Source organism: Carassius carassius, chromosome 39, assembly GCF_963082965.1.
Source record: "Carassius carassius chromosome 39, fCarCar2.1, whole genome shotgun sequence".
Taxonomy (NCBI): Eukaryota; Metazoa; Chordata; class Actinopteri; order Cypriniformes; family Cyprinidae; genus Carassius; species Carassius carassius.
Genome location: NC_081793.1, coordinates 10,719,254 through 10,734,791, shown reverse-complemented (window position 1 = coordinate 10,734,791; position 15,538 = coordinate 10,719,254).

Genomic DNA, 15,538 nt, shown 5'->3' with positions numbered 1-15,538 from the left:
CTTTCAGTTTGGCAAGATTTGAACTGAATATTGAATGAAACAGCTTTCTCTCATAGAGAGACAAGCTTTTGAGCAGATTTGGGCTAGATTTCACTTCATTTGAACAGAAGCACTATTTCAACATTACTGGTCTCAGAAACCTGTAAACTGACAATCTTGAGCATTGAAGTCCTAATATAAGGTTTTGTGCATATAACTTCTAACACATTAAAAACTGTTTTACAGCATTGCAAAAACATTGTATTTCATAAGGCATAAGCATCTTTCAGTTTGGCAAGATTTGCACTGAATATTGAATGAAACAGCTTTCTCTCATAGAGAGACAAGCTTTTGAGCAGATTTGGGCTAGATTTCACTTCATTTGACCAGAAGCACTATTTCAACATTACTGGTCTCAGAAACCTGTTAACTGACAATCTTGAGCATTGAAGTCCTAACATAAGTTTTTGTGCATATAACTTCTAACACATTGGAAACTGTCTTACAGCATTGCAAAAACATTGTATTTCATAAGGCATAAGCATCTTTCAGTTTGGCAAGATTTGCACTGAATATTGAATGAAACAGCTTTCTCTCATAGAGAGACAAGCTTTTGAGCAGATTTGGGCTAGATTTCACTTCATTTGACCAGAAGCACTATTTCAACATTACTGGTCTCAGAAACCTGTAAACTGACAATCTTGAGCATTGAAGTCCTAACATAAGTTTTTGTGCATATAACTTCTAACACATTGGAAACTGTCTTACAGCATTGCAAAAACATTGTATTTCATAAGGCATAAGCATCTTTCAGTTTGGCAAGATTTGCACTGAATATTGAATGGAGCAGCTTTCTCTCATAGAGAGACAAGCTTTTGAGCAGATTTGGGCTAGATTTCACTTCATTTCAACAGAAGCACTATTTCAACATAACTGGTCTCAGAAACCAGTAAACTGACAATCTTGAGCATTGAAGTCCTAACATAAGTTTTTGTGCATATAACTTCTAACACATTAAAAACTGTCTCACTGCATTGCAGAAATAATTTTATTTCATAAGACATAAGCATCTTTCAGTTTGGAAAGATTTGCACTGAACATTGCATGAAGCAGCTCTATCTCACAGAGAGACAAGCTTTTGAGCAGATTTGGGCTAGATTTCACTTCATTTGAACAGAAGCACTATTTCAACATTACTGGTCTCAGAAACCTGTAAACTGACAATCTTGAGCATTGAAGTCCTAATATAAGGTTTTGTGCATATAACTTCTAACACATTAAAAACTGTCTTACAGCATTGCAAAAACATTGTATTTCATAAGGCATAAGCATGTTTCAGTCTGGCAAGGTTTGCACTGAATATTGAATGAAACAGCTTTCTCTCATAGAGAGACAAGCTTTTGAGCAGATTTGGGCTAGATTTCACTTCATTTGACCAGTAGCACTATTTCAACATTACTGGTCTCAGAAACCTGTTAACTGACAATCTTGAGCATTGAAGTCCTAACATAAGTTTTTGTGCATATAACTTCTAACACATTGGAAACTGTCTTACAGCATTGCAAAAACATTGTATTTCATAAGGCATAAGCATCTTTCAGTTTGGCAAGATTTGCACTGAATATTGAATGAAACAGCTTTCTCTCATAGAGAGACAAGCTTTTGAGCAGATTTGGGCTAGATTTCACTTCATTTGACCAGAAGCACTATTTCAACATTACTGGTCTCAGAAACCTGTAAACTGACAATCTTGAGCATTGAAGTCCTAACATAAGTTTTTGTGCATATAACTTCTAACACAATGGAAACTGTCTTACAGCATTGCAAAAACATTGTATTTCATAAGGCATAAGCATCTTTCAGTTTGGCAAGATTTGCACTGAATATTGAATGGAGCAGCTTTCTCTCATAGAGAGACAAGCTTTTGAGCAGATTTGGGCTAGATTTCACTTCATTTGAACAGAAGCACTATTTCAACATAACTGGTCTCAGAAACCAGTAAACTGACAATCTTGAGCATTGAAGTCCTAACATAAGTTTTTGTGCATATAACTTCTAACACATTAAAAACTGTCTCACTGCATTGCAGAAATAATTTTATTTCATAAGACATAAGCATCTTTCAGTTTGGCAAGATTTGCACTGAACATTGCATGAAGCAGCTCTATCTCACAGAGAGACAAGCTTTTGAGCAGATTTGGGCTAGATTTCACTTCATTTCAACAGAAGCACTATTCAGTATTACTGGTCTCATAAACCTGTAAACTGACAATCTTGAGCATTGAAGTCCTAATATAAGGTTTTGTGCATATAACTTCTAACACATTAAAAACTGTTTTACAGCATTGCAAAAACATTGTATTTCATAAGGCATAAGCATCTTTCAGTTTGGCAAGATTTGCACTGAATATTGAATGGAGCAGCTTTCTCTCATAGAGAGACAAGCTTTTGAGCAGATTTGGGCTAGATTTCACTTCATTTAAACAGAAGCACTATTTCAACATAACTGGTCTCAGAAACCTGTAAACTGACAATCTTGAGCATTGAAGTCCTAACATAAGGTTTTGTGCATATAACTTCTAACACATTAAAAACTGTCTTAGAGCATTGCAAAAACATTTATATTTCATAAGGCATAAGCATCTTTCAGTTTGGCAAGATTTGCACTGAACATTGAATGAAGCAGCTCTATCTCACAGAGAGACAAGCTTTTGAGCAGATTTGGGCTAGATTTCACTTCATTTGTACAGAAGCACTATTTCAACATTACTGGTTTCAGAAACCTGTAAACTGTCAATCTTGAGCATTGAAGTCCTAATATAAGGTTTTGTGCATATAACTTCTAACACATTAAAAACTGTCTCACTGCATTGCAGAAATAATTTTATTTCATAAGACATAAGCATCTTTCAGTATGGAAAGATTTGCACTGAACATTGCATGAAGCAGCTCTATCTCACAGAGAGACAAGCTTTTGAGCAGATTTGTGCTAGATTTCACTTCATTTGAACAGAAGCACTATTTCAACATTACTGGTCTCAGAAACCTGTAAATTGACAATCTTGAGCATTGAAGTCCTAATATAAGGTTTTGTGCATATAACTTCTAACACATTCAAAACTGTTTTACAGCATTGCAAAAACATTGTATTTCATAAGGCATAAGCATCTTTCAGTTTGGCAAGATTTGCACTGAATATTGAATGAAGCAGCTCTATCTCACAGAGAGACAAGCTTTTGAGCAGATTTGGGCTAGATTTCACTTCATTTGTACAGAAGCACTATTTCAACAATACTGGTTTCAGAAACCTGTAAACTGTCAATCTTGAGCATTGAAGTCCTAATATAAGGTTTTGTGCATATAACTTCTAACACATTAAAAACTGTCTCACTGCATTGCAGAAATAATTTTATTTCATAAGACATAAGCATCTTTCAGTTTGGAAAGATTTGCACTGAACATTGCATGAAGCAGCTCTATCTCACAGAGAGACAAGCTTTTGAGCAGATTTGGGCTAGATTTCACTTCATTTGAACAGAAGCACTATTTTAACATTACTGGTCTCAGAAACCTGTAAATTGACAATCTTGAGCATTGAAGTCCTAATATAAGGTTTTGTGCATATAACTTCTAACACATTAAAAACTGTTTTACAGCATTGCAAAAACATTGTATTTCATAAGGCATAAGCATCTTTCAGTTTGGCAAGATTTGCACTGAATATTGAATGAAACAGCTTTCTCTCATAGAGAGACAAGCTTTTGAGCAGATTTGGGCTAGATTTCACTTCATTTGACCAGATGCACTATTTCAACAATACTGGTCTCAGAAACCTGTAAACTGACAATCTTGAGCATCGAAGTCCTAACATAAGTTTTTGTGCATATAACTTCTAACACATTGGAAACTGTCTTACAGCATTGCAAAAACATTGTATTTCATAAGGCATAAGCATCTTTCAGTTTGGCAAGATTTGCACTGAATATTGAATGGAGCAGCTTTCTCTCATAGAGAGACAAGCTTTTGAGCAGATTTGGGCTAGATTTCACTTCATTTGACCAGAAGCACTATTTCAACATTACTGGTCTCAGAAACCTGTAAACTGACAATCTTGAGCATTGAAGTCCTAACATAAGTTTTTGTGCATATAACTTCTAACACATTGAAAACTGTCTTACAGCATTGCAAAAACATTGTATTTCATAAGGCATAAGCATCTTTCAGTTTGGCAAGATTTGCACTGAATATTGAATGAAGCAGCTTTCTCTCATAGAGAGACAAGCTTTTGAGCAGATTTGGGCTAGTTTTCACTTCATTTCAACAGAAGCACTATTTCAACATAACTGGTCTCAGAAACCTGTAAACTGACAATCTTGAGCATTGAAGTCCTAATATAAGGTTTTGTGCATATAACTTCTAACACATTAAAAACTGTTTTACAGCATTGCAAAAACATTTATATTTCATAAGGCATAAGCATCTTTCAGTTTGGCAAGATTTGCACTGAACATTGAATGAAGCAGCTTTCTCTCATAGAGAGACAAGCTTTTGAGCAGATTTGGGCTAGATTTCATTTCATTTGAACAGAAGCACTATTTCAACATTACTGGTCTCAGAAACCTGTAAACTGACAATCTTGAGCATTGAAGTCTTAATATAAGGTTTTGTGCATATAACTTGTAACACATTAAAAACTGTTTTACAGCATTGCAAAAACATTGTATTTCATAAGGCATAAGCATCTTTCAGTTTGGCAAGATTTGCACTGAATATTGAATGAAACAGCTTTCTCTCATAGAGAGACAAGCTTTTGAGCAGATTTGGGCTAGATTTCACTTCATTTGAACAGAAGCACTATTTCAACATTACTGGTCTCAGAAACCTGTAAACTGACAATCTTGAGCATTGAAGTCCTAATATAAGGTTTTGTGCGTATAACTTCTAACACATTGAAAACTGTCTTACAGCATTGCAAAAACATTGTATTTCATAAGGCATAAGCATCTTTCAGTTTGGCAAGATTTGCACTGAATATTGAATGAAACAGCTTTCTCTCATAGAGAGACAAGCTTTTGAGCAGATTTGGGCTAGATTTCACTTCATTTGAACAGAAGCACTATTTCAACATTACTGGTCTCAGAAACCTGTAAACTGACAATCTTGAGCATTGAAGTCCTAATATAAGGTTTTGTGCATATAACTTCTAACACATTCAAAACTGTTTTACAGCATTGCAAAAACATTGTATTTCATAAGGCATAAGCATTTTTCAGTTTGGCAAGATTTGCACTGAATATTGAATGAAACAGCTTTCTCTCATAGAGAGACAAGCTTTTGAGCAGATTTGGGCTAGATTTCACTTCATTTAAACAGAAGCACTATTTCAACATAACTGGTCTCAGAAACCTGTAAACTGACAATCTTGAGCATTGAAGTCCTAACATAAGGTTTTGTGCATATAACTTCTAACACATTAAAAACTGTCTTAGAGCATTGCAAAAACATTTATATTTCATAAGGCATAAGCATCTTTCAGTTTGACAAGATTTGCACTGAACATTGAATGAAGCAGCTCTATCTCACAGAGAGACAAGCTTTTGAGCAGATTTGGGCTAGATTTCACTTCATTTGTACAGAAGCACTATTTCAACATTACTGGTTTCAGAAACCAGTAAACTGACAATCTTGAGCATTGAAGTCCTAATATAAGGTTTTGTGCATATAACTTCTAACACATTAAAAACTGTTTTACAGCATTGCAAAAACATTGTATTTCATAAGGCATAAGCATCTTTTAGTTTGGCAAGATTTGCACTGAATATTGAATGAAACAGCTTTCTCTCATAGAGAGACAAGCTTTTGAGCAGATTTGGGCTAGATTTCACTTCATTTGAACAGAAGCACTATTTCAACATTACTGGTCTCAGAAACCTGTAAACTGACAATCTTGAGCATTGAAGTCCTAATTTAAGGTTTTGTGCATATAACTTCTAACACATTAAAAACTGTTTTACAGCATTGCAAAAACATTTATATTTCATAAGACATTAAGCATCTTTCAGTTTGGAAAGATTTGCACTGAACATTGCATGAAGCAGCTCTATCTCACAGAGAGACAAGCTTTTGAGCAGATTTGGGCTAGATTTCACTTCATTTGAACAGAAGCACTATTTCAACATTACTGGTCTCAGAAACCTGTAAATTGACAATCTTGAGCATTGAAGTCCTAATATAAGGTTTTGTGCATATAACTTCTAACACATTCAAAACTGTTTTACAGCATTGCAAAAACATTGTATTTCATAAGGCATAAGCATCTTTCAGTTTGGCAAGATTTGCACTGAATATTGAATGAAACAGCTTTCTCTCATAGAGAGACAAGCTTTTGAGCAGATTTGGGCTAGATTTCATTTCATTTGAACAGAAGCACTATTTCAACATTACTGGTCTCAGAAACCTGTAAACTGACAATCTTGAGCATTGAAGTCTTAATATAAGGTTTTGTGCATATAACTTCTAACACATTAAAAACTGTCTTAGAGCATTGCAAAAACATTTATATTTCATAAGGCATAAGCATCTTTCAGTTTGGCAAGATTTGCACTGAATATTGAATGAAACAGCTTTCTCTCATAGAGAGACAAGCTTTTGAGCAGATTTGGGCTAGATTTCACTTCATTTGAACAGAAGCACTATTTCAACATTACTGGTCTCAGAAACCTGTAAACTGACAATCTTGAGCATTGAAGTCCTAGTATAAGGTTTTGTGCATATAACTTCTAACACATTAAAAACTGACTTACAGCATTGCAAAAACATTGTATTTCATAAGGCATAAGCATGTTTCAGTCTGGCAAGATTTGCACTGAATATTGAATGAAACAGCTTTCTCTCATAGAGAGACAAGCTTTTGAGCAGATTTGGGCTAGATTTCACTTCATTTGACCAGATGCACTACTTCAACATTACTGGTCTCAGAAACCTGTAAACTGACAATCTTGAGCATTGAAGTCCTAACATAAGTTTTTGTGCATATAACTTCTAACACATTGAAAACTGTCTTACAGCATTGCAAAAACATTGTATTTCATAAGGCATAAGCATCTTTCAGTTTGGCAAGATTTGCACTGAATATTGAATGAAGCAGCTTTCTCTCATAGAGAGACAAGCTTTTGAGCAGATTTGGGCTAGTTTTCACTTCATTTCAACAGAAGCACTATTTCAACATAACTGGTCTCAGAAACCTGTAAACTGACAATCTTGAGCATTGAAGTCCTAATATAAGGTTTTGTGCATATAACTTCTAACACATTAAAAACTGTTTTACAGGATTGCAAAAACATTTATATTTCATAAGGCATAAGCATCTTTCAGTTTGGCAAGATTTGCATTGAACATTGAATGAAGCAGCTTTCTCTCATAGAGAGACAAGCTTTTGAGCAGATTTGGGCTAGATTTCATTTCATTTGAACAGAAGCACTATTTCAACATTACTGGTCTCAGAAACCTGTAAACTGACAATCTTGAGCATTGAAGTCTTAATATAAGGTTTTGTGCATATAACTTGTAACACATTAAAAACTGTTTTACAGCATTGCAAAAATATTGTATTTCATAAGGCATAAGCATCTTTCAGTTTGGCAAGATTTGCACTGAATATTGAATGAAACAGCTTTCTCTCATAGAGAGACAAGCTTTTGAGCAGATTTGGGCTAGATTTCACTTCATTTGAACAGAAGCACTATTTCAACATTACTGGTTTCAGAAACCTGTAAACTGACAATCTTGAGCATTGAAGTCCTAATATAAGGTTTTGTGCATATAACTTCTAACACATTAAAAACTGTTTTACAGCATTGCAAAAATATTGTATTTCATAAGGCATAAGCATCTTTCAGTTTGGCAAGATTTGCACTGAATATTGAATGAAACAGCTTTCTCTCATAGAGAGACAAGCTTTTGAGCAGATTTGGGCTAGATTTCACTTCATTTGAACAGAAGCACTATTTCAACATTACTGGTCTCAGAAACCTGTAAACTGACAATCTTGAGCATTGAAGTCCTAATATAAGGTTTTGTGCATATAACTTCTAACACATTAAAAACTGTCTCACTGCATTGCAGAAATAATTTTATTTCATAAGACATAAGCATCTTTCAGTTTGGAAAGATTTGCACTGAACATTGCATGAAGCAGCTCTATCTCACAGAGAGACAAGCTTTTGAGCAGATTTGGGCTAGATTTCACTTCATTTCAACAGAAGCACTATTCAGTATTACTGGTCTCATAAACCTGTAAACTGACAATCTTGAGCATTGAAGTCCTAATATAAGGTTTTGTGCATATAACTTCTAACACATTAAAAACTGTTTTACAGCATTGCAAAAACATTGTATTTCATAAGGCATAAGCATCTTTCAGTTTGGCGAGATTTGCACTGAATATTGAATGGAGCAGCTTTCTCTCATAGAGAGACAAGGTTTTGAGCAGATTTGGGCTAGATTTCACTTCATTTAAACAGAAGCACTATTTCAACATAACTGGTCTCAGACACCTGTAAACTGACAATCTTGAGCATTGAAGTCCTAACATAAGGTTTTGTGCATATAACTTCTAACACATTAAAAACTGTCTCACTGCATTGCAGAAATAATTTTATTTCATAAGACATAAGCATCTTTCAGTTTGGAAAGATTTGCACTGAACATTGCATGAAGCAGCTCTATCTCACAGAGAGACAAGCTTTTGAGCAGATTTGGGCTAGATTTCACTTCATTTGAACAGAAGCACTATTTCAACATTACTGGTCTCAGAAACCTGTAAATTGACAATCTTGAGCATTGAAGTCCTAATATAAGGTTTTGTGCATATAACTTCTAACACATTAAAAACTGTTTTACAGCATTGCAAAAACATTGTATTTCATAAGGCATAAGCATCTTTCAGTTTGGCAAGATTTGCACTGAATATTGAATGAAACAGCTTTCTCTCATAGAGAGACAAGCTTTTGAGCAGATTTGGGCTAGATTTCACTTCATTTGACCAGATGCACTATTTCAACAATACTGGTCTCAGAAACCTGTAAACTGACAATCTTGAGCATCGAAGTCCTAACATAAGTTTTTGTGCATATAACTTCTAACACATTGGAAACTGTCTTACAGCATTGCAAAAACATTGTATTTCATAAGGCATAAGCATCTTTCAGTTTGGCAAGATTTGCACTGAATATTGAATGGAGCAGCTTTCTCTCATAGAGAGACAAGCTTTTGAGCAGATTTGGGCTAGATTTCACTTCATTTGACCAGAAGCACTATTTCAACATTACTGGTCTCAGAAACCTGTAAACTGACAATCTTGAGCATTGAAGTCCTAACATAAGTTTTTGTGCATATAACTTCTAACACATTGAAAACTGTCTTACAGCATTGCAAAAACATTGTATTTCATAAGGCATAAGCATCTTTCAGTTTGGCAAGATTTGCACTGAATATTGAATGAAGCAGCTTTCTCTCATAGAGAGACAAGCTTTTGAGCAGATTTGGGCTAGTTTTCACTTCATTTCAACAGAAGCACTATTTCAACATAACTGGTCTCAGAAACCTGTAAACTGACAATCTTGAGCATTGAAGTCCTAATATAAGGTTTTGTGCATATAACTTCTAACACATTAAAAACTGTTTTACAGCATTGCAAAAACATTTATATTTCATAAGGCATAAGCATCTTTCAGTTTGGCAAGATTTGCACTGAACATTGAATGAAGCAGCTTTCTCTCATAGAGAGACAAGCTTTTGAGCAGATTTGGGCTAGATTTCATTTCATTTGAACAGAAGCACTATTTCAACATTACTGGTCTCAGAAACCTGTAAACTGACAATCTTGAGCATTGAAGTCTTAATATAAGGTTTTGTGCATATAACTTGTAACACATTAAAAACTGTTTTACAGCATTGCAAAAACATTGTATTTCATAAGGCATAAGCATCTTTCAGTTTGGCAAGATTTGCACTGAATATTGAATGAAACAGCTTTCTCTCATAGAGAGACAAGCTTTTGAGCAGATTTGGGCTAGATTTCACTTCATTTGAACAGAAGCACTATTTCAACATTACTGGTCTCAGAAACCTGTAAACTGACAATCTTGAGCATTGAAGTCCTAATATAAGGTTTTGTGCGTATAACTTCTAACACATTGAAAACTGTCTTACAGCATTGCAAAAACATTGTATTTCATAAGGCATAAGCATCTTTCAGTTTGGCAAGATTTGCACTGAATATTGAATGAAACAGCTTTCTCTCATAGAGAGACAAGCTTTTGAGCAGATTTGGGCTAGATTTCACTTCATTTGAACAGAAGCACTATTTCAACATTACTGGTCTCAGAAACCTGTAAACTGACAATCTTGAGCATTGAAGTCCTAATATAAGGTTTTGTGCATATAACTTCTAACACATTCAAAACTGTTTTACAGCATTGCAAAAACATTGTATTTCATAAGGCATAAGCATTTTTCAGTTTGGCAAGATTTGCACTGAATATTGAATGAAACAGCTTTCTCTCATAGAGAGACAAGCTTTTGAGCAGATTTGGGCTAGATTTCACTTCATTTAAACAGAAGCACTATTTCAACATAACTGGTCTCAGAAACCTGTAAACTGACAATCTTGAGCATTGAAGTCCTAACATAAGGTTTTGTGCATATAACTTCTAACACATTAAAAACTGTCTTAGAGCATTGCAAAAACATTTATATTTCATAAGGCATAAGCATCTTTCAGTTTGACAAGATTTGCACTGAACATTGAATGAAGCAGCTCTATCTCACAGAGAGACAAGCTTTTGAGCAGATTTGGGCTAGATTTCACTTCATTTGTACAGAAGCACTATTTCAACATTACTGGTTTCAGAAACCAGTAAACTGACAATCTTGAGCATTGAAGTCCTAATATAAGGTTTTGTGCATATAACTTCTAACACATTAAAAACTGTTTTACAGCATTGCAAAAACATTGTATTTCATAAGGCATAAGCATCTTTTAGTTTGGCAAGATTTGCACTGAATATTGAATGAAACAGCTTTCTCTCATAGAGAGACAAGCTTTTGAGCAGATTTGGGCTAGATTTGACTTCATTTGAACAGAAGCACTATTTCAACATTACTGGTCTCAGAAACCTGTAAACTGACAATCTTGAGCATTGAAGTCCTAATATAAGGTTTTGTGCATATAACTTCTAACACATTCAAAACTGTTTTACAGCATTGCAAAAACATTGTATTTCATAAGGCATAAGCATCTTTCAGTTTGGCAAGATTTGCACTGAATATTGAATGAAACAGCTTTCTCTCATAGAGAGACAAGCTTTTGAGCAGATTTGGGCTAGATTTCACTTCATTTGAACAGAAGCACTATTTCAACATTACTGGTCTCAGAAACCTGTAAACTGACAATCTTGAGCATTGAAGTCCTAATTTAAGGTTTTGTGCATATAACTTCTAACACATTAAAAACTGTTTTACAGCATTGCAAAAACATTTATATTTCATAAGACATTAAGCATCTTTCAGTTTGGAAAGATTTGCACTGAACATTGCATGAAGCAGCTCTATCTCACAGAGAGACAAGCTTTTGAGCAGATTTGGGCTAGATTTCACTTCATTTGAACAGAAGCACTATTTCAACATTACTGGTCTCAGAAACCTGTAAATTGACAATCTTGAGCATTGAAGTCCTAATATAAGGTTTTGTGCATATAACTTCTAACACATTCAAAACTGTTTTACAGCATTGCAAAAACATTGTATTTCATAAGGCATAAGCATCTTTCAGTTTGGCAAGATTTGCACTGAATATTGAATGAAACAGCTTTCTCTCATAGAGAGACAAGCTTTTGAGCAGATTTGGGCTAGATTTCATTTCATTTGAACAGAAGCACTATTTCAACATTACTGGTCTCAGAAACCTGTAAACTGACAATCTTGAGCATTGAAGTCTTAATATAAGGTTTTGTGCATATAACTTCTAACACATTAAAAACTGTCTTAGAGCATTGCAAAAACATTTATATTTCATAAGGCATAAGCATCTTTCAGTTTGGCAAGATTTGCACTGAATATTGAATGAAACAGCTTTCTCTCATAGAGAGACAAGCTTTTGAGCAGATTTGGGCTAGATTTCACTTCATTTGAACAGAAGCACTATTTCAACATTACTGGTCTCAGAAACCTGTAAACTGACAATCTTGAGCATTGAAGTCCTAGTATAAGGTTTTGTGCATATAACTTCTAACACATTAAAAACTGACTTACAGCATTGCAAAAACATTGTATTTCATAAGGCATAAGCATGTTTCAGTCTGGCAAGATTTGCACTGAATATTGAATGAAACAGCTTTCTCTCATAGAGAGACAAGCTTTTGAGCAGATTTGGGCTAGATTTCACTTCATTTGACCAGATGCACTACTTCAACATTACTGGTCTCAGAAACCTGTAAACTGACAATCTTGAGCATTGAAGTCCTAACATAAGTTTTTGTGCATATAACTTCTAACACATTGAAAACTGTCTTACAGCATTGCAAAAACATTGTATTTCATAAGGCATAAGCATCTTTCAGTTTGGCAAGATTTGCACTGAATATTGAATGAAGCAGCTTTCTCTCATAGAGAGACAAGCTTTTGAGCAGATTTGGGCTAGTTTTCACTTCATTTCAACAGAAGCACTATTTCAACATAACTGGTCTCAGAAACCTGTAAACTGACAATCTTGAGCATTGAAGTCCTAATATAAGGTTTTGTGCATATAACTTCTAACACATTAAAAACTGTTTTACAGGATTGCAAAAACATTTATATTTCATAAGGCATAAGCATCTTTCAGTTTGGCAAGATTTGCATTGAACATTGAATGAAGCAGCTTTCTCTCATAGAGAGACAAGCTTTTGAGCAGATTTGGGCTAGATTTCATTTCATTTGAACAGAAGCACTATTTCAACATTACTGGTCTCAGAAACCTGTAAACTGACAATCTTGAGCATTGAAGTCTTAATATAAGGTTTTGTGCATATAACTTGTAACACATTAAAAACTGTTTTACAGCATTGCAAAAATATTGTATTTCATAAGGCATAAGCATCTTTCAGTTTGGCAAGATTTGCACTGAATATTGAATGAAACAGCTTTCTCTCATAGAGAGACAAGCTTTTGAGCAGATTTGGGCTAGATTTCACTTCATTTGAACAGAAGCACTATTTCAACATTACTGGTTTCAGAAACCTGTAAACTGACAATCTTGAGCATTGAAGTCCTAATATAAGGTTTTGTGCATATAACTTCTAACACATTAAAAACTGTTTTACAGCATTGCAAAAATATTGTATTTCATAAGGCATAAGCATCTTTCAGTTTGGCAAGATTTGCACTGAATATTGAATGAAACAGCTTTCTCTCATAGAGAGACAAGCTTTTGAGCAGATTTGGGCTAGATTTCACTTCATTTGAACAGAAGCACTATTTCAACATTACTGGTCTCAGAAACCTGTAAACTGACAATCTTGAGCATTGAAGTCCTAATATAAGGTTTTGTGCATATAACTTCTAACACATTAAAAACTGTCTCACTGCATTGCAGAAATAATTTTATTTCATAAGACATAAGCATCTTTCAGTTTGGAAAGATTTGCACTGAACATTGCATGAAGCAGCTCTATCTCACAGAGAGACAAGCTTTTGAGCAGATTTGGGCTAGATTTCACTTCATTTCAACAGAAGCACTATTCAGTATTACTGGTCTCATAAACCTGTAAACTGACAATCTTGAGCATTGAAGTCCTAATATAAGGTTTTGTGCATATAACTTCTAACACATTAAAAACTGTTTTACAGCATTGCAAAAACATTGTATTTCATAAGGCATAAGCATCTTTCAGTTTGGCGAGATTTGCACTGAATATTGAATGGAGCAGCTTTCTCTCATAGAGAGACAAGGTTTTGAGCAGATTTGGGCTAGATTTCACTTCATTTAAACAGAAGCACTATTTCAACATAACTGGTCTCAGACACCTGTAAACTGACAATCTTGAGCATTGAAGTCCTAACATAAGGTTTTGTGCATATAACTTCTAACACATTAAAAACTGTCTCACTGCATTGCAGAAATAATTTTATTTCATAAGACATAAGCATCTTTCAGTTTGGAAAGATTTGCACTGAACATTGCATGAAGCAGCTCTATCTCACAGAGAGACAAGCTTTTGAGCAGATTTGGGCTAGATTTCACTTCATTTGAACAGAAGCACTATTTCAACATTACTGGTCTCAGAAACCTGTAAATTGACAATCTTGAGCATTGAAGTCCTAATATAAGGTTTTGTGCATATAACTTCTAACACATTAAAAACTGTTTTACAGCATTGCAAAAACATTTATATTTCATAAGGCATAAGCATCTTTCAGTTTGGCAAGATTTGCACTGAACATTGAATGAAGCAGCTTTCTCTCATAGAGAGACAAGCATTTGAGCAGATTTGGGCTAGATTTCATTTCATTTGAACAGAAGCACTATTTCAACATTACTGGTCTCAGAAACCTGTAAACTGACAATCTTGAGCATTGAAGTCTTAATATAAGGTTTTGTGCATATAACTTGTAACACATTAAAAACTGTTTTACAGCATTGCAAAAACATTGTATTTCATAAGGCATAAGCATCTTTCAGTTTGGCAAGATTTGCACTGAATATTGAATGAAACAGCTTTCTCTCATAGAGAGACAAGCTTTTGAGCAGATTTGGGCTAGATTTGACTTCATTTGAACAGAAGCACTATTTCAACATTACTGGTCTCAGAAACCTGTAAACTGACAATCTTGAGCATTGAAGTCCTAATATAAGGTTTTGTGCATATAACTTCTAACACATTCAAAACTGTTTTACAGCATTGCAAAAACATTGTATTTCATAAGGCATAAGCATCTTTCAGTTTGGCAAGATTTGCACTGAATATTGAATGAAACAGCTTTCTCTCATAGAGAGACAAGCTTTTGAGCAGATTTGGGCTAGATTTCACTTCATTTGACCAGAAGCACTATTTCAACATTACTGGTCTCAGAAACCTGTAAACTGACAATCTTGAGCATTGAAGTCCTAACATAAGTTTTTGTGCATATAACTTCTAACACATTGGAAACTGTCTTACAGCATTGCAAAAACATTGTATTTCATAAGGCATAAGCATCTTTCAGTTTGGCAAGATTTGCACTGAATATTGAATGGAGCAGCTTTCTCTCATAGAGAGACAAGCTTTTGAGCAGATTTGGGCTAGATTTCACTTCATTTCAACAGAAGCACTATTTCAACATAACTGGTCTCAGAAACCAGTAAACTGACAATCTTGAGCATTGAAGTCCTAACATAAGTTTTTGTGCATATAACTTCTAACACATTAAAAACTGTCTCACTGCATTGCAGAAATAATTTTATTTCATAAGACATAAGCATCTTTCAGTTTGGAAAGATTTGCACTGAACATTGCATGAAGCAGCTCTATCTCACAGAGAG